General features: G+C 35.9%; 1 protein-coding gene and 1 long non-coding RNA gene across 3 annotated transcripts in view; one reads left to right on the forward strand and one right to left on the reverse strand.

Moving 5' to 3' along the window:
• Nucleotides 1–483: 483 nt before the first annotated feature.
• Nucleotides 484–4,864, reverse strand: LOC126815629 (uncharacterized). Its single transcript, XR_007678004.2, has 6 exons — nt 4,719–4,864; nt 3,447–3,568; nt 3,011–3,109; nt 1,635–1,827; nt 1,209–1,336; nt 484–662 (listed from the first exon to the last, which is right to left on the reverse strand). It is a non-coding gene; the product is annotated as an uncharacterized LOC126815629 (long non-coding RNA).
• Nucleotides 4,865–19,367: 14,503 nt separating this feature from the next.
• Nucleotides 19,368–20,260, forward strand: part of LOC126816845 (hillarin) — a 55,373-nt gene continuing 54,480 nt past the window's right edge. For both annotated transcript variants that reach the window (XM_050543611.2, XM_050543616.2), the window contains exon 1: nt 19,368–19,519. The gene's annotated coding sequence lies outside the window, so the exon portion shown is untranslated. The remainder of the gene's footprint in view (nt 19,520–20,260) is intronic.

The raw sequence follows: 20,260 nt of genomic DNA on the forward strand, positions 1-20,260 counted from the left end.
AGACATTTGTTGGGCCTCTGGCTGAGCAATACACCACCAATAGACATTTATTGGGCCTCTGGTTGACTAATACACCAACATCAGATATTTGCTTAGCCGTTGGCTTAAATATTATCAAGTTTGGCGATATAGACGAATTATTCAGCTATTCAACCAAGAACACATCGGAGAAAACACCTGTTTAAATATATTAGAATAATTCATTTGCTTGTAAAAATTAATGAAGTATACCAGGTGAAGGACTTTCAAATTGTTTACTTTGTCAATCCATCACGTGTCACTATAATAACCATTATCTTCTTCTTCGCTGGAAGATAAATGATTCTACAATTCGCAACGGCCGGTGATGTGTTATTATTACCCGGTAGACAAAACGGGAGGTTACTTGCATCGGTGACAAAAATGATGATCTAAACTACACGCGTGAATTGATATAAAAGCACAAGACTACAAAGTGGTATATACAATATTTATTGGTTTGTTGCATTAATATCATATACCATAGTTAGATTTTTGTAAAATCAGGAATTATCTTTTTTTGGTTAACAAACTGTCCTGATGACATATCCTTCCATCACATAATACCATTTCTAGCAGAAGTAAATTCACAAACATTAATTCCTTGTTGTACGTTTAGCATCAGTTTTAAAATGACTACGGGTCTGAAATATAAAAGGAAGGAAATGAAATGGGTTTAACGTCCTACTGTTCCGCTACTAACCAGGGCTAATGAAGACGGGCATACGCCATACAGTGTGCTATGAGGGAAATTTTGCCCGGGCAGCGGCACTACGGCCTACTCTTATATCAAATTCCAACTGCCAAGGGATCTTTTACGTGCACGCCAATGTGTACACGGGACCTCGGTTCTTCGTCCCAAACGAACGACTAGACAGCTGTCCTTGTCAGGCCCTCTATCCTGCATCACTGACAAGGGGAAACCACGCCGGAAAATCTGAATGAACTTTCTCAGCCAATGCAGGGATCGAACACCCAATCTCCAGGCTAGCGAGCCAGCGTCTTACCCACTTAGCCACGTGATCCCCATAAAAGGAAGGTTAAGTCAAAGGATGAGAGGAAATGAAAACATTACCAGATCTATTCACAAGGCTTTAAACGTTTTGTCAACACCACAACAAGGTATCTAACACCAATGAAAACAAAACTATTATTTACGTGATATCTCCAACACGGCCTGACTGACTTACCTCTATAGACATAGGTGAGTCGAAAACCGATCGGGCACTCTTCACCGTCAGGGTTACTCACAAAACGTACTGTTGTTCCGTTACCTGTAGGTAGAGTAATGGGTTCTGGGGCCACGCCTCCACAATATCTGTAATAAAACCCAGTATTATGATCAGGGAATATATACAATATAAATATGTGATTAAATTTAGTAACCAAATGATTTAGCAATATAGACTGGTTGGTGTCATTTCCTAATCCAGGTGGGATATTATTCTCGGTTAAATCAAAATATGTATACACCATTTTATAGACTGTATTATATTTGTACTGTAATGTTTACATGATGTATAACATACAGAGGTTAAGTACAACTACCGCATGATGGTGTCTCAACTATGTTGGAGGATCTAAAAAGTGGGTTTAATATGAAGTAAATCTATTACCTTGTTCCCTCTATCTCCACATAATCTTCTGTACAGTTTGTTCTTAGAGTATCATTACAATTACCACCCGTAGTTTCAATACTAAAATCATCATCAAACGTAAGGACAAGTTCTTTCTCTGGAAAACCAGGTAGAGTGAACGATGTGTTCTGGTCGGACCCGTACTGCCCGCCTGATGTTAATATTGCTGGGACTATAACAATAATAAATCATTCTATTAACCGATGACATCACTACATTATGTTACATCCTGTTATTTAACTGTTTACCGTTCTTCATAGCATAACATATATAATAGAAATATCACATTCATTTTATTGACACTGACCCATTCTGTGTAGAAAATCAACATTTGAAAAGTACTTTCCTTTAGACTAGCAATGTTTAGGGCGAGTTTCCACTGGTTATATTTTGCCTCGGCGATGGAATTGCTTAGCCTCGGGGACAGGTTTCCTGGTGTCCCGATGTCAGGAGTGTCGCGATCCGTGTGGACCCAGGCACTCCCCCCCCCCCGTTCAAAACGAAATGTAATTTATGCAGAATCCAGCCAATCAGCGTCATGACCAGAATGCATTTTTCAAACGTCGCCGAAATTTCCGATAATATTCAGGGATAAAATCCAGTGATCGGGAATGAGTTACCGAAAGGACATCGACCTGTCGCCGAGGATTCAAATATCATCGACGGTCTCCTGATACTTCGTCGAGAGATGGCCGATGCTTCGAGGACGCCTAGGGGAAAACTATTTCCAGGGAGACACTGAAATTTTTCGCAGTTGCCCCGAGACCTCCCGATGGTTCCACATGGCTCGTAATATTCCCGAATTTTTCCCAGGACGCCGGTGAGTCTGTCCTCTAAGTCTTCCGGGATCACGCAGGGTACTGAGATGTTCATATACATACGCCCAAGATACTCTTTGAGTGGTTCACAGGTACTCACCGATGCATCCCCTAATCTACGAGGATATTCACACGATGATGTTGGTTATCAGCGATTGTACACCGGAGCTTTCCCGAACATCTGGAACCACCCCCGATGATTCATGGCAATTGTTCGAGGGATATTCCTTGAAGCTTTGTAAAGTATACCGGAATATCCCGATGCTCAATAAGTGCCATTTCGCATGGGTCTACACCGTTTTGTGGGGCAAAAATATCAGGAGCATCGGGATTTAGTCATCAATTTCAGTGACAGGGAGCATTAACTTTTTGTAAATTCTTTGTGAATTTTGAGCCTTAACAAGGTTCCTGCTGGTTCTCCAAACAATCCCAGCATATTTACAGATAAATTGACTTGTGAATCTGTTAAATATGATTATAATATATTATTGTCTAGACATATTAAAATCATTGGAAATAAAAATTGTTTTTACTCACTTTCACAATTACTTCCCTCAAAACCTGACATGCAATTACAAGTTAGTTGTGCGGTGAGCGTTCCTCCATTTTTACAAGGATTATCATCTGGTACAGCGTCTATGTAAAATATATAAAATATTTCGTGTAAATAGAAATCAACAATTGGTATTTATGTAAGAATATAGAGAAAGGTAGAAATATGTTTAGGCGTTAGGGGTATTGGGGTTTTCTACACAATTGAGATCTTTTCAAGCTTTAACATAATGTGCCCAGGGTTAGCTTATTGGAGTAGTTATCTACCAACCATACACAAAGGTTATCTATTAGAACACAAAGTGTGGTTATTGATACTATTGTACAAAAGTCAATCATTTTTCTATCTATGTTTGAGTAATTTCATATTTAAACATTAATACACTAAATGTTAATGTAATTAATTCAAATTAGTACTCACCTATATATTGATAGGTCAATGTGTAACCTACTCGTCTGAAATTAAAATCGGTGAAAAAGCGTACTTGGGTGCCGGCACCAGTTGAAAGCGTGATGTCTTCTGGAGCCTCCTGACCACAATATCTACACAGACAAAAGTATAAAAATATAGGTGTATCTTAAAGCGACAATAAGGTAGTATTAGATGCAACCACAAAACCTTTAATTTATATCCATATCACAAACCGCTTCTTGAGGAATTTGTAAAATTCATAATTTGAATTCTTTGAAAATCAACCTACCCTAATGTGCAGACAAATACGACGTAAAACCCTATTTCGTTACATTTCTTTTAATGTATAAAACGTCATATTGAAGACCCCTGTAGCGAATCTAGAAGCTGTTAATGGGTGTGGGGTCGGGGTGGGTCATCCACAATCCCACTCCACACTGAATGTCAACAAAATACTGTCCATAACACTGGGCGCCCCGGTAGAACATAGATCGTATTGCCTATATAGTTGTTCAACGATCGTTATTTCGCCAGAAAGTAGTTTATTCAAGTTCACATAAAGTTCATGTTATGATTGTTATTGATTTTATTATTATTTGTGAACCGGGAAGGAGGTGTGGATGGCCGAATGAATAGCGCGTGTGCGTTATATCATAAGGTCTGTCATTGAGTCAACTGGCGTAGTTTCTATTCCCCGGTTGTACGTGACAAGGAGTAGGATCGCCTGTCCAACCTCGTGGGTTTTCTTCGGATCCTCCGGTTTCCTCCCACTGCTAAAGACCCCTACGAATTAATGAATTAAAATTGAAACATATGTTAGTCTCGAAATGACCTAGGTTGTGTTGAATGGAGGTGAAGACAGGGTTTTTATTTAGAAGCTCTAGCCTCGTCTATACAACGAGTAGTTAAAGATACATTTTGGGCGATTAGATAAAGAGCTGTCAGTTCTCACTATGATAGTTAAAAACTAGATAACGTAAAGGGAATATGCTGAAAATGTCGGTCAAAATGATCCATTCTGAACCGAGAACTGAGCAATTGAATTTTCGGCCTACCCCCGATTATCCATTTCATGATTAAATCATGAATGAAAGTTGAGCAGCAAATCCAGTAAATAGCACAGGCTAGCGATCACATCGAGAGTTGATTATAGTCTTGTTAAGTTAATTATTGTCTAATTAATAATTTAGATATCATTTCAGGCCTAAGGAAAGACCTGCAATAAGCAAATTTAGCTTTTGCATAATGTATGTTTAATGTTGTCGTTGGGTCTATACGTACTTTGTGCCTTCAATCTCTAGGTAGTCAAATAGACGAGGATTGGTTGACTCAATATTAAAATCATCAATGAATGAAATGGTGAGATTTTTACCGGGAACTCCAGGTATTGTGGTTGTAATATCCAGAAAATTGTCGTATAGCTTTACAGGTGTAATGATTGACCGTCCTAGAACAAATAGTAAAACATGTTATATTAAACGAGATCTGTCATGGATGCACTCCTACAGATGAAACAGGGCGTGGGTTTGGTTTATGTCGCTCTCGTAGTGTTAACCAATATATCAATACTATTATATTACTTTAATGTTTCATCATCATCTAGTTAACTTGTTAACATGTTTCATTCGACAACCTCATAACAGAAATAGACAAATGATATTGTCAGCATTCATCAGGTGTAATCTACGTTCTAACATTTACTCACCAAGGCACACTCCACCCACAGAAATTCTTTCAACACAACTACAGGTGTCTCCACCAGGTGCAAGGATTGGTACACATGGTGTGTCGCTGAGGCAGTTTGTTATTCCACATAGATTTTCTGGAAGTAACAAGATAAGAGATACCTAATTACGTTAAGCAACGCTATCTAATTATTACAATGACCATATACAACTGCAGATTTACAGGAAGTAACAAGTTACGGGATAAACATGATTTTATTTCACATAAATTTACTGGAAGTAACAAGATACGAGATGGACAAGAACTGTTATATCAATTAAAATGTATTCGTTACGGTTCAAGCGGCGTAACGAACGCTGCATTAAAATTATATTTGGAATGAGTTTTACGGATCTTATATAATATTGGTTGATACCAACACTTTCACTGTTATGATAGACTTGTATATAACAAGAGGGGGTTTTCATTCTACAAGCAACTGAACATAATAAACATTTCTGAATATCAATTCCAATATTTAGTAATAACAGCTAGATTGTACCATAATGTGTGACAGTGACTTGATCTTCTTAATTTCCAATAATTAAACAGTTTATTTATTTTTGCAACTTTTTTTGGCCATTTTAAAATTGGAACCAAGATATATGCCAAGAGTCTAAATGCTTTCTACACGTTTAATAGTGATGTTAAACTAGGGTTTGGTGTATATTGCTTCGCCTATGGTTAACATTTCAGACTTCTGGACATTTATCTTGACCCCTGAAGCCTTATAATATGGACCTATAACTTTAAATATATTATTTATAGACAATAGATCTGAAAATATAAAATTAGTACCATCCGTGTGTTGAAATAATATAGCAACGACATTACTATACTAGATAGCGATAACTTTCAGTGGGCTTAACTTAAACATGCATTATTCAAGAGCTATATCTCCCGATTACAGGTCTTTCTTTAGGCCTTAAATGTTATCTAAATTATTAATTAGACATTAATTAACTTATCAAGATCAAATTATCATCTCCCGATGCCATCGTTAGCCTGTGATATTTAATCTATTTCACTTCGTTTTGTGATGGATGATTTAACATAAAAATTGATAATCGAGACATTGCTTATTGTCGTATCACCAGTAGTAATGACGATCGAGGCTAGCCTAAAATTGAATCGCTAATATCTCCACATCAAGAAAAGCAAGTGTACCTTTAGATTTGGGCTAAAAGGAATAGATTTATGTGTATACTGATAATTCCGTAATACCATACAACTGCTTATTGATAATTCCTTAATACCATACCATACTGTTTGTGGTCCGGGTATCACATAAACAATAGCATCAATAAATTTATTAAACTTTTCACTTGAAGACTTGTGGTATACATATAAGCTATTGTGTCAATACTTGGAATTAAAATGTCATTTAATTCCTTACAGCTTTCTCTATCATTGACCATGTAGTCGACGAGGACTCGTATTCCTGTCTTAATGCCAAAGAAGCGTTAACTGGTCTATAGATTAATAAACATCATGGTCATTTGCATTTTTCATGGCCACAAACATATATTATATTTGTTGACCAAATTAGGTAATAATCCCGGCCGGAATGCAAGGTATGGTGCATGTCTATTACATATTTGGATTTTAGTACGCTGGTCAGTCTATGACGTAAGCAATTAAAGGTTTGACACCTATAAAAGAGCAAAACCAGGGCTTAAATAATCAGACGACCACGTGATTCTGATATATATATATGGCAAATATTAACCAAGGCAGCACCAAGATATATGAGGCAAATATTACGAGGGAAACAGTAAGCTAAATACGCTTTGAATAACTGCGTCATCAGACTTTTTTTAATAGTAACTCGCGTTTTTGTAATACTATTTAATTTATTACAAAAGCGGGGGCTTTTTCTAAAATGATATGTCATTCCCTTTCTTTTATAATAACCATTTTAGTTTTTACTATATGGAAATAATTCTAAATTTTACAAACCCTATAATTTTTGTATAAACAAAATGAAAATCGCCTTCGATATTATAGGACATCGTGAATATTGGGTAATTTACAATTATCATCACAAAAATCTTACGGAGTTATAGGTGGAAATTTAAATGTTAGTTGTAGATAGAGAGGTTATTTAGGTTGCGTACGCACGTGCATTATTACAAACGTGTACAGTTTCTAAACTGTACGCCCTGATCGTCATTTCAATGAATTTAAACCGATTATTACAAATGTGAAATTTCTAAATTGTATGCTCAGATCATCATTTTAGGAATTATAAATTGAAGTTGTATCTCTAAAAGGAATATCAGATCAAAAATTTCCTTCGTGGTTCATTCCATGTCAAGTGGACCGAATTCTGTTGTGGGGAATATTTTGAAAAATCATTAAGGTTACATATTAAATTATAACATTTAGTTGAGTTAAAACCTCTAAAGCCTCTATATTGTGATTACATCATGAAAGAAACGATGCACAATCTTACCATTGCAAATAATTCCGGTAAATCCAGCTGGACACATACAGGTAAAGCAGCCGTTGGTTGGATCACAAGTACCACCATTTAAACAAGGCGAGGGGTCACAGACGTTGACTGCAATAAAGAATAATATGATTAGTTGTGATACACAGGTGAGATTAATAACAGATTATTATAATACGGAAGGTAATAAATCAGTGACGTGCATATTAAAGGTCAAATGGCCACTTTAATGTTAATTCTCGTCTCTTAGACCGGCTCTAACTTTTTCTCAAATTTTCATTCAGTAGATCGCTTTCTACCACAGATGGAGCAATATGTGACAACCGCTTGCTAAAGAGCACGTATGAGCTACACCATGGAAAACGTGAGATACACATTCCGGAAGTAAATATCAATAAACATGCAATTTTCGGCCCTACATTTCAACCTAGCCAACCTCTCAACTCTTGGATCCCTCCGTCTCAAAATCATGAATATTCACCCAAAACCTGCCAGAAAATGCATTTTCAAACCCTTTTGTTCGATTCTATACCAAAAAGTCAACAAAAATCGCCATCCAAAAGGGGGAAAGGGAAAAGGGTAAGAAAGACTAAAAATAGCTATGGCCCTTGTTTCGTAGGAATATTTGGGTAGCTGAGTCCAAATGAAATCAAGTAAAATAAGGTTTTACGTACTGTTAGATTCAGACAAACTCTATAACAGTTACATGGCTATTAAAGGGGAACACCAACGATTTTGGCAAGGTTTACATAATTTAGAAATACACCTCGACCCATGTTACACACACAAACAAGTGTTTGTAAGCGAGGAATTAACTCTTAGGTCTTCTAGAATACATGTCAACACTACTAATCGCGTGTATTATAGACAACCCGATATTACTTCTAATAACGTGTATAAGAGCTTCTGAAACAGCTATAATTTTGTAAATCAACCCGATCTGGTAGCATTAAATATTGGTGCAACAAGTTGGTCCAGCAAAATGTTACTCACCCTCACAATTTTGTCCATTAAAGCCGGGGAGACAAATACATTTATATTGACCATGTTTTAGAGTTATACACGTACCACCATTTAGACAAGGGTATGAACAATTCTGTTTTTCTATTAAAAAAATTAATATCAGTTATCCATTATTCATTGTCAGTTCTAACAATTATCAATCGATTATGTAATAAATTTGTTATGTTGACATATCTAAAATGTTCCGATTACTTTCGACAAGAAGTAAAAAAAAAACATATTTTTGTGGACAACATTTTATAATCACTGGAAACACAGTGCTATATATGACAAATCATATACCATTGTGAACACAAGAGACCATGGGCGTCACACACAGGGACGGGTGGGGGGATGGGGGTAACTCCTATTTATTTACAACAATTATTAGGATTAGTTAAGATTCTATCTCTATAAAAACTGTACATATCCAAATATGTTGGTGTGATGTTTTAGTTTAATCCCGTAAAATATGCCAAAACAGCGTTTACAGAAGACTGAAACTTTAAAAAAATTTATGGGGGTGACGCTCCCACACTTTCCCTATCGCGCTACATCGGCTATCGCGCTACATCACAGAATGTCAACATTTTATATAATTTCATTTGCAGACCCCCTTCCCCCCCCCCCCCCGCAATATATATTTCACGGCTACGCCTCTGCAAGAGACACGCTACCTGCCGGAACAGCTATCTATATTTAGTTTACGCACGATAACGCTTTCGATATATTTGCCGAGATCATATAACACACTGAGAGAGATGCACCTGAGAAATGTTTTAGGATTCCTGACTAGTTGTTCACATAATAGCTTCTAGCAGTTTCCAAGAACAGTCACTCGTGCGAGAGAGAGGAGGGGGTCATTGTGGGACTTACTAATATATGGGTCTCTTGCTGTAGGAGGAAACCGGAGAAAACCCTATGAGGCTTGACAAGCGACTCTACCCGTTCTCACGTACGACCAGGACAGACCTTGCGGTCTAACGCGCACGCGTTTACACCATTAACCCCTCCCCCACCCAACCTTACCTCCCTGTCACGAGAACAATTATTTATTGCCAATCGGCTATCAATAAAATAAAAAAAATCAACAAAAACAAAAATAAAAACCAAAAAACAACACAGATTTATGGACCGATTTTGGCTAAAATGTATTTATGAACGACATTATAGATGAAAACACGAAATGTAACGTCCTACTGTTCTGCTCTGACATACGTCATACAGTGAGCTATAAGAGAAGTTTCAGAAGGCTTTCGTTGATTATCGAACAATTTTTGGATAAACTTACTTAAATACCACTACGGAATTGTTGGGGTTATTTCAAATTTCCCGCGGTGCATTGGTGGACAATAATCTCTTTGTGTATAGGTGTGTCCTCACTGTGCCCACTTTTGATTAATCCAATTAAGGTCTAATTAGGATTAGTGGATTAAGCGGATTAGGAGTAGGTGTTATAGGTAATTAGATGGAAAAAAACCCCAAATATTTTATGTAATTTTTTTTTTATTTTTCGATGTTTTATATATATTTAATAAAAATATAACATACATGGATATATCATACATCACATTAGCACTTTATAATTTAATGAAAATATAACAATTTTCGATGTTTTATATATAAAATATTTAATAAAAATATAACATACATGGATATATCATACATCACATTAGCACTTTATAATTTAATGAAAATATAATAATTTTCGATGTTTTATATATAAAATATGTAATAAAAATATAACATACATGGATATATCATACATCACATTAGCACTTTATAATTTAATGAAAATATAACAATTTTCGATGTTTTATATATAAAATATGTAATAAAAGTATAACATACATGGGTATATCATACATCACACAAAAACAAGATAAACAATGAAAATGTACAATGTAGTTAAACGGGCTACGCCATCGGCATACTCGAATACAGTCTTTATACCGTTCTGAAGATCTGTTTTCAGAGTTTGGAGTCGGGTTTCTAGTTGCCTGTACTTTCTTCTCTTAGGCCGTAATTTTCCGTTGGCACCTAACTGGAGAATGGTTACTTCGGAGTAAGCTTGTTCATTCTTAAAAAAAGCCACCAACTTAAAAATATTTGGGTGAGGGGTGGCAATAATGGATGTTATCTTGGAATGCCATCCTTCAACATGGTTCGTTGTGCGTGGACCTTCAGTGTGGAAATGGTTCCACATCATTCTGCCATGCTGCCCCTCCACCCAGAACTCAGTTACGTAATCTGCAAATTGCAACACTCTGGCATCTTGGAGTGGTGCATCATCAAGGGCATGCAGCCATACATCTTCAACCTGCTGTATTGGAATTAATGGTAATGCTGCTGCTTGCTTGACGATTTTATTGATTTCTGGCACCCGAGAAAAATATGCTTGTAGTCCATATTTCTGCGCATTGCGCCAAATACACTGCCCAAAGTGAAAAAAACAACCTTTTAGTTCTGACCTCGGCAACACAGTTCTCACAGCATTTTGCATACTAACTTCGAAATCTGTAAACACATGGCCTGGGTTAAGATTAACATTGACAAGTGCCAATGTTTTGTCTCTAACACATCTGAGGAACTCAACATATGTTGCCTCCTTCTTATCGGGTAATAGTGCATACACCAAAGGGAACATTTTATTGTGTACAAAAGCATGTATAGTGTAGATCTGGGTGAATAAGGTAGGACTCATGCTAAATGTTCCATCACAGTATATAGTGTCTGCATTGGCGAGATGGTAAAGATTTTCTTGTGTGGAAAACACTAGAAACCTGTTGTCGGCTGCTGCGTGGAGAAGGAAGTCGTCTCCGGATGTGGTCTTGGTGTAAGAATCTGGAAGCGGGATATCGTTGCGGGTCTGAGGAAGTGCTGGGAGGATCTTTGCTCGGGCTCTATACAGGGAAGCACAGCAACTATAGAATGTTGGAATCTCTCTGATCATCTCACCTGAGTCACGGTCAGATCGAAGGGCTGTAAACAAACAAAAAGAAAATATTTATTATACATATTATTATATCATTAATACTCGACCAGACACTCGATTGGTTTGTTACGGAAGAACATGTTCAGTATGCTTTAACGTTGAATCATTTAAATCAACGGCACACAACATTAGAGATAAATACATACCTGATACTTCTTCTTGATAGATGGCACAGACTGGTTTGGTTTCCTCTTGCACCTTGGTTTTCATGGCAACGAGAAATTTGTCGACTGCCACCTTGTGTGGGTTAGCAACATGGTTGTGGTTTCTGGAATATTTGGTAATAAAGCCTTGGTGGGTGTTCAGGGTTGCTGGACAACCTTTTATACAACATCTCCAGTATACTCGTTCTGCCTTCCTATTCTTTACTCAAAATTTGTATTCTTCATGGACTAAGTTTTCTCCACCTTGAGCATTGGGGATGTACTGGATGTTTACTTGAACGTTTGCCATGATGAAATATGACAGACTGACTTCTGTGTGTCCTTATAAAGACCGTGTAATGTGTAGGCTTACTGAACATAATTCATATTATATTCAAGTGTCATTTTTTGAATAAAATTCATCACTTTAACGATTACAGTGAGTTCATCTCACCAATTATAAGACTGAATATTTAGTCACTTTCAATATTTGTTTTTTTCCATCTAATTACCTATAACACCTAATCCTAATCCGCTTAATACACTAATCCTAATTAGACCTTAATTGGATTAATCAAAAGTGGGCACAGTGAGATGTAACCTGTGTATATTATTACATTCTTTAACTTGTTCTACTTGCCAACACTTTTGTAGGAATTTCAGCCATAAGGTTGAACTCATGTAATATCCTCACTATCCCCTTCACTCTAACCCACTTGATAATATATATTTAAAGTAGCTAAGTCTCTAACTCAATATCCTCCAATATTTGTCAATTTTAATCAACGTTAATGTTGTGATCTTACAAGGAATAGATGAGCTTCTGATATCCAATATTTAAGACAAAATAAACATTTTACCAATGGTACACGACATGTGTACCATAATGCGTTTCATCGTCATTTGTAACAAGTGACCAGAAAGAGCGAGGCTAGACATATTCCACAACTCATGTCATACGTCGACGCCATAACTTATCTGGAGAGCATGCGCAATAGACTGGACGCTAGAAATTTCTATTCGGTTGATTGCCGTATTTCGCTGGACCTAACTGATTTGATATTAGAGTCAAAACGGAAGCAAATGAATGTAAATCAGTTTATATACAATCAGATGATATTATTATATGCGTTACGACCGATTTAGGTCAATTTCTATGTCCCAAATATTAGCGATTTAGTTCATTTAAATCACGAATACAATCAAGATGAATACGATTGCGTAAAGATGATGCCACAAATTTAATACATGAACCAAATATCTTCAAAACAGAATCTGTGCCAATTTTAGACAATCTATAGACACACAGATATTTGTCATTTCGGTAGCTTTAAGATTGGTTAATTACAAAGTTAAATAAAGTATTACTTACTGCATCCACTATTGCTGCTACTGTGGCTTTTTTCTCCCGAAAAGAACCTTTGAGAATCAGAGCCATGACTGTCACCCAACTCAACCATAATTGACGATAAAAGGATTGAAAAAGTCCACCGCAACATCTTGATGTCTTTAATTCTGACTGGCGTGTAGCTAAGGTGACACATGTAGCTAAAGCTGGTAGAAGACAGAACTATCCCATATATAGCGCCCAAAGTGACACGTATGATTTACAAATATTGTTTTGATATTAATTGGAAAAATAAACAAATCAACGTTTACTTACTTAATTATAAACACCTGTCATTTGGACAAATTGAACCTTCGATTGAAGTAATTAATTCACTATCCATGGCGACATATTGTATAATTATAAATGAAATAAAATATGGTTTATTATCCTACATTTGCCTGCTCCAACCTCCACATTGCTTTACACCTTTCCTCAAACCTACTGTCCAACACTAACATTTCCCTTCTGGTCCCCATCTTATCCCTACCATCTCCACCAGATCAAACCTTCTGTCCAATACTGTCCAATCTCCCTCCTGTTTCCCATCTTATCCCTACCATCTCCACCAGATCACTCCTTCTGTCCAATACTGTCCAATCTCCCTCCTGGTCCCAATCTTTACCCTACCATCTCCACCAGATCAAACCTTCTGTCCAATACTGTCCAATCTCCCTCCTGTTCCCCATCTTTACTCTACATCTCCACCAGATCAAACCCTGTGTCTAACTCTTCTTACTTGCATTTTACGAATTGGGAGACATAAAATGGAAATGAAATGGTTTTTAAAAGTAGCTAAGTTTCAAACTCAATATCATCCAAAGTCTTCGACATTGAAAGCACGAATTATTTGTCAATTTAAATCAACATTGATGTTGTGATCTTACCGGGAAAAATGGGCTTCTGATATTCAATATCTAAGACAAAATAAACATTTTACCATTGGTGCACGAATCATGCACCATGATCCGTTTCAGTGCCATTTGTAACAAGGGACTCGAAGAACGAGGCTAGACATCACCCATACGTCATGGCAAACGGTGACGACATATTCTCATCTGGAGACTGGAGAGCATGCGCAAAAAAATACTATCGTTGTAGGCTGGAACAACCAGACCCTAGAGATTTCCATTCGATTGAGACTTCTGGCATATTTCGCTGAACATTTGAAATTAGAGTAAAAAAGAAACGACTGAATGTAAATCAATTTATTTACATTATATGCGTTGCGAGCCATTTGTGTCAATTTCTAGCTCCCAAATATTACCGATTTAGCTCCTTTACTGTCCTACTTTTTTGCTCCGACTGCAAATTCCAATTGTCAAGGGTGTTTTTACGTGCATACGGGAACTCGGGTTTTCGTACCATTCGAATGACTATACGTTGTCCCTTGCCAGCAAATCCGTCCCCCATCCACTGAGAAGGGCGAATACGGATGTATTTTATATGAAGTTAATAGAGGATATTTGTCGTTTTAGAGTGAATAACATATTTTATTTCATCGAGAAGCAAGAAAACTTATATTTTCACGAATGCGTAGCATGAGTGAAAATATAAACGTTTTCTTGCTTAGAGATGAAATAAAATATGTTATTCACGACAAAATGACAAATGTTCTATTTATTTTATGATTTTACAATGATTTTAGGTAAAAACAACATGGACTACTGCTAGCCAGTGGAATAACACTTTTATTTCACTGATAAAACGCGGTATTCCACTACTGATCATAAAATAAATTGTATTATTGTTTCAACAGATCTTATTAATTTTTTCATACAATAATTGGATGTTAAATCAACTGTAAATGTTTGTAATAAACTACCCCAATATGTCGCGACGTGTTTTATGAGCACCATTTAACACCAAGTAAAGGGATTTATTGTAAATATTCATTTGGTCAAAAAAAATAACAAATAATATGTCGGTTAATTGACTATACCTGTCATGTATAATAAAGGTCGAATAAAGGTCGGATAAAACTTGCATGCCCACCCACACCCCTCCTAGGGATGAAAATATCACTGAGCCCTTGCATCAACATTTTTTTGATTTAATAATATATAATGATTAAATGTTATATAAAGATTAAAATAATTCTTATTCTTCATCGCCTTGGAAACCAACTGCAAAACCAAACTAGGTAACTAGGAGATAACTAGGTAAATATTCCAATTGCAGTAATTCTTCTGATGTGCTGCAATTTGACGATATTTGGTTATTTAATAATATGTATATGTTAGTCTCAAAATGATTGAAGCAGTGTGGCGACGAGGTGTTAAGATCACATTTTATTCGTTGCTGTTGCCCCAAGTATCAAAAAGATTAACAAAACCTTGGTCGCATTTTTACACCACGTGCTCTGTTCGCTCAATTAATAGATTCGTACGTTTCAATATGACGTCTGTTAACTAATAAAATGATCATGTGATGATGATCTCTCACTTCTCCTTTCTGTGTTTCTGTAGCGATATTCACGTCACATAAAAAACGTTCTTTAATTGTGGCTGACCCTTGAACGACGACACCTTGAACTGTTTTCATAATCTATTCGACTAGCTGTTATCAAGATCCAATCGATATTTTGTTTGAATACAGAATTATTGGATTGCCTGACAATAATACCAATGTGAACATAGCCTAATGATTTATGAGAGAGAGATATTACTACATAACATTTAAATTAACAGTAAATTTTCTGAAAACCGATGTTGTCATAGCATGTAGATGTGAACCTGAAAATCAATGTTGCCATAGCATGCAGATGTGTCCCTAGCAACCGGTGTTGTCGTAGCACACTATGGGTATGCCAGAGTCTGGAAAAAATAAGTTTCAAGGGGCACCATATCTTTGAATGTCGGAGGAAATTCTTATACGCCCACAGCCTAAGATATTATTCTGAAAGTAATGGCTTTATAAGTCCAAATCAATCAAAGTGGATATAGACAGCAGCGCTTCACAACATGTCCTAAAAGAACAAATCTCAATGAGCAGTATTCGTCGCCCTGACCAAGGCATTTGGCTTATTTGGGTGGATGGCCTACTTAAAAAAAAAAGTATGTGGACTAGGGGTAACAGGACGAACGTTCCACTGAATCAGGGATTTTCTAACCGATAGGCAAATACAAGTTAATGTAGGTCTCTCAATAAACAATAAATAACTCGAAAATGGCACACCCCAGGGTTCTGTTATAAGCCCAACACTTTTCAATATCTTGATTAATGACCTTTAGTCTAATAACTACATTAAGACACTTCTTGACGTAGCGGTTTATGCCGACGACAGTTTAATTTGGCATGCAGCGAATAAGTATGGTTATTTGAAACTTTATCGTTATCATTAGTACTATCACAGAATGCCTTCTAAATGATATTCGTTGGCATTTGCATCGCACTGCTTATAAAAAAGTATAAAGTCGGTAAATAAACTAGATTGTTATTCAAGCGGTGAATAACGAATATCGAGGCGGCCTGTCTCATTATTGGCGATTACCGATTGACAATCTGCCTCGTTGTTCGTTATTCAACTTGTTATAGTTTTTATCATATGGAAATAATTCTAAATTTTACAAACCCTCTACTTTTTGTATCAACAAAATGAAAATCGTCTTCGATATTATATGACAACGTGAATATTGGGTAATTAAACAATTAACATCCAAAACAAACGTACAAAATTGTCGGTCGAAATCTAAATCTTAGCTGTAGATAGAGTGGTTAGTTAGGTTGCATACGCGCGTGCATTATTACAAACATTGTACAATTTCTAAACTGTAGGCCCTATTCGTCATTTGAATGAATTTAAACCGATTATTACAAATCTGAAATTTCTAAATTGTATGCCCTGACCATCATTTGAGGGATTATTGCATGTTATAATTGAAGTTCTCTAAAAGAATTATCAGATCTAAAATTACCTTCAGGGTTTAAAAAGATATGGGTCATTTCATGTCAAGTGGAACGAATTCTAAGAAAGTTGTGGAGTGACCCCATATATATCTTATAGTGCATATAGATTTATATAAAACTGCAAAGGTATATGGCTATAACATTAATATTGACTGAAATATGGCCTTTGAAATCGAGGGTACACATTCGCATGTTTTGAAACTTTGTCACAAAGTGACCTCAGGTTCTTTAACTTAATTGCCCCCTTTTCCCAATTTCCAAAGAAACAACACATTAATTAATTAATTCTCAATATGTATAATGTTATTATCAATTTACATATAACATTTTAGAGGTTTTCACAAAAATATCAATGTTACCCGAACACAGATCCTCGGAAATTCACAAAACCTTCACATGTCACAGATCCACATAATTTCAGGATTCACCTAGACTCACTAGCTGTATTAAAATTCACCAAGATTTAAATATACTTCACCAAGACTACACAGGCGTATGATTCACAAAGTTCGCCAAGACTAAACTATTGTAATTTACAGGGTTACTCCTAGATTGAAATATCGGTCACCTAGACATTACCAGGTTCTAAGCATCTAAAGTCGGTCATTAATGTTACTGTAGAATAACAGTCATGTCTGGTCCTTTAAAATCTCTCTGATCTAAGGGGAGAAAACAGCCATGCCTAACCTGTAACTTATTTCAAACCTCTCTGACAAACATCGAATCAAAACTATGCACCACATGCACATGCATCACAGCCCAGACAGATTCATTACTTTACACCCTCATTACCTACTTTGTTAAAACATACCCACAATCATTCTGTAAAAACCAACGCATATAAATAAGTTATGGGCAAATAAACGGATTTTGAAATATAATTAGCATTTGGTCAAATAATATTGGAAGTTAAAATTAGGACTGAAATGCTGATAAAAGAGGCTTTTTGATGAATTACAAATAGGTTCTACACATAATTGTTTTAAAACATCTCGAATTCTATGCCTAATAGTTTTGAAATATGACGAGTTAAACGATTTTCTCCACATATATCGAGTAGTCTCCCTTTAATGATCAAAATATCGGATTTACGAATCATATTATATTCAAATATTGTCATTGTAAAAGGTGATAAATCACATACAATCACAACCTAAAAAACTATCATAACATGAGAATACTCTGAGCAAAGACAATTAATTGTCAGCGGAACTTATTTAAATTGATTTCATTTATTTATTTCAAAACAAGTTACGATGTCGATGACCGATAGTGACAATCGACACAATTTGCAATTATAAATAAAAAAATGTAGCAATAATATTGAATTATTTATTGCACTATATACACAATAATAATATGTTTCATGCATATAATTACTGTTTTAATAAACTATATATTAATCAATCACTAATTACAATACATTACAACGAATTGCAACGATATTATACATTAGTTTCTGGTCAACAAAAATCACATATACGAGTTATCTCTCGTGAACCTCCGATTTGGGCACAAAACAATGAGGTTCTTTAATTCAACTTAATTATTCTTGGGTTGTTGTTTTTTTTGGGTTTTTTGTTTTTGTTTGTTTGTTGTTTTTTTTTTTTGTTTTTTTTTTTTTTTTTTTGGGGGGGGGGGGGGGGTTGGCGTTTCTACTGTTATTGAGCGTTGTTTTGGGTAATTCGACGCGCCCTACGTTATCATAATCATGATACACCTACAGCGCCTTCATCTGGTCTGTCGAGAGATAAAAATAGTTATTCGGTATATTATAATGTATTATGCATTTAAAATAAATTAGTTTTGTGGGAGGAATCGATGGTTTTCCAAGTGAGTTCCGGTGATCGTAAGGGATTCCGGTGATTGTAAGTGAATTCCGGTGATTAGTCGAGCCCGTCGGGCAAGTTATAAATAGACAACCCCCTACAAAATTATGATGAGCAGATTGCCAAATGCGGTTCCCTGTGTGCCTATTAAGATTGGAACCAACGGAATGCTGACCAAAAAGCTACAGCCTGTGATATTACAGCCATTTAACATTGGAGTCAGTGGGCTAGCCTGATTCCATTTATTAAATATAGTTACCTCCCTTGCATTATTCGGATCTATTGTATTTAAACACACTAATCTAATCTTTCTTGTTAAGAAAATGCCAAAAGATCCGTTTTAAGCGTTGTAAGATACCAAAACGGTGCGGTACGTATTTGAATTATTTCTTGACCAAAACAAAGTTAGTTCTTACATGGCCCTGGTGCTGATTGTATCAATCGCCAAGTAATTGATCGAGACTAATTGAACAGTGCTACAAGATTGTAACTGGTTGAAAGAGACTTGGATACAAGTTAAAGCGTCAGTTTACAGCGCAGCCGACTCCGCGCAGTGAATTAAGGCAAGCGAGACAATTAAGAAAAAGGATTTCGTTAAGACCTGATCAACCTTTCCTAAATCACGACAGTTTCACTGAAGGTAAGTTGTTAGGTCGTTTATTAATCTCACCACACGTGCATAGAACATTAGCACGTTGTCTTTATCACGTAATCATGCACCGGCACGCGCATCGAAACAACTAATACTACGGTATCTAACCGGTGCCCATTTTAGGAGAGAAGTTGGCCGACTGCACACCGTTAGATGTAAACAAAAACTTTCATTGACTTGTACAACCCGAGAAAAGGAAAATATTTTAAAATTAACAAGCAGTTAACGCATGGAATCGATATAAATGAACTATAAAGTGTATATATTGCAACAATGTAGAATATAATTTTATTAACTGTGGGGTATGAATCATGCTAATAAAATGTCTATCAGCTTTATAACACAGAGCGTACACACTGTGTATATATATACATGTATATTGCTGAATATACAAAATATCCGACATACATACCAGGTTCATTCAACCATAAACTCAGTCATCCACATCATATAATTCACTATTAATTATATTTATATACATTGTAAAATCCAGTGGATATCAATGTTATCCATGGATATATTTTAGTAAGGTACAATTTATGGATACATATTTACTGATACTGATGTGCCATTAAACAACATTTCATTTATTACTGGATTTATTACAATGAGGATGCTTCCACAAGGATCCTCTCGTCTTTATCAAGAAAATGATACAAATGCCTAAACCACTAGTTAATTAGTTATCATTAAATAGTTTTGTTGTTTTAGCAGAAGTTTCTGTATTTA

Source organism: Patella vulgata, chromosome 3 (assembly GCF_932274485.2).
Source record: "Patella vulgata chromosome 3, xgPatVulg1.2, whole genome shotgun sequence".
Classification (NCBI taxonomy): domain Eukaryota; kingdom Metazoa; phylum Mollusca; class Gastropoda; family Patellidae; genus Patella; species Patella vulgata.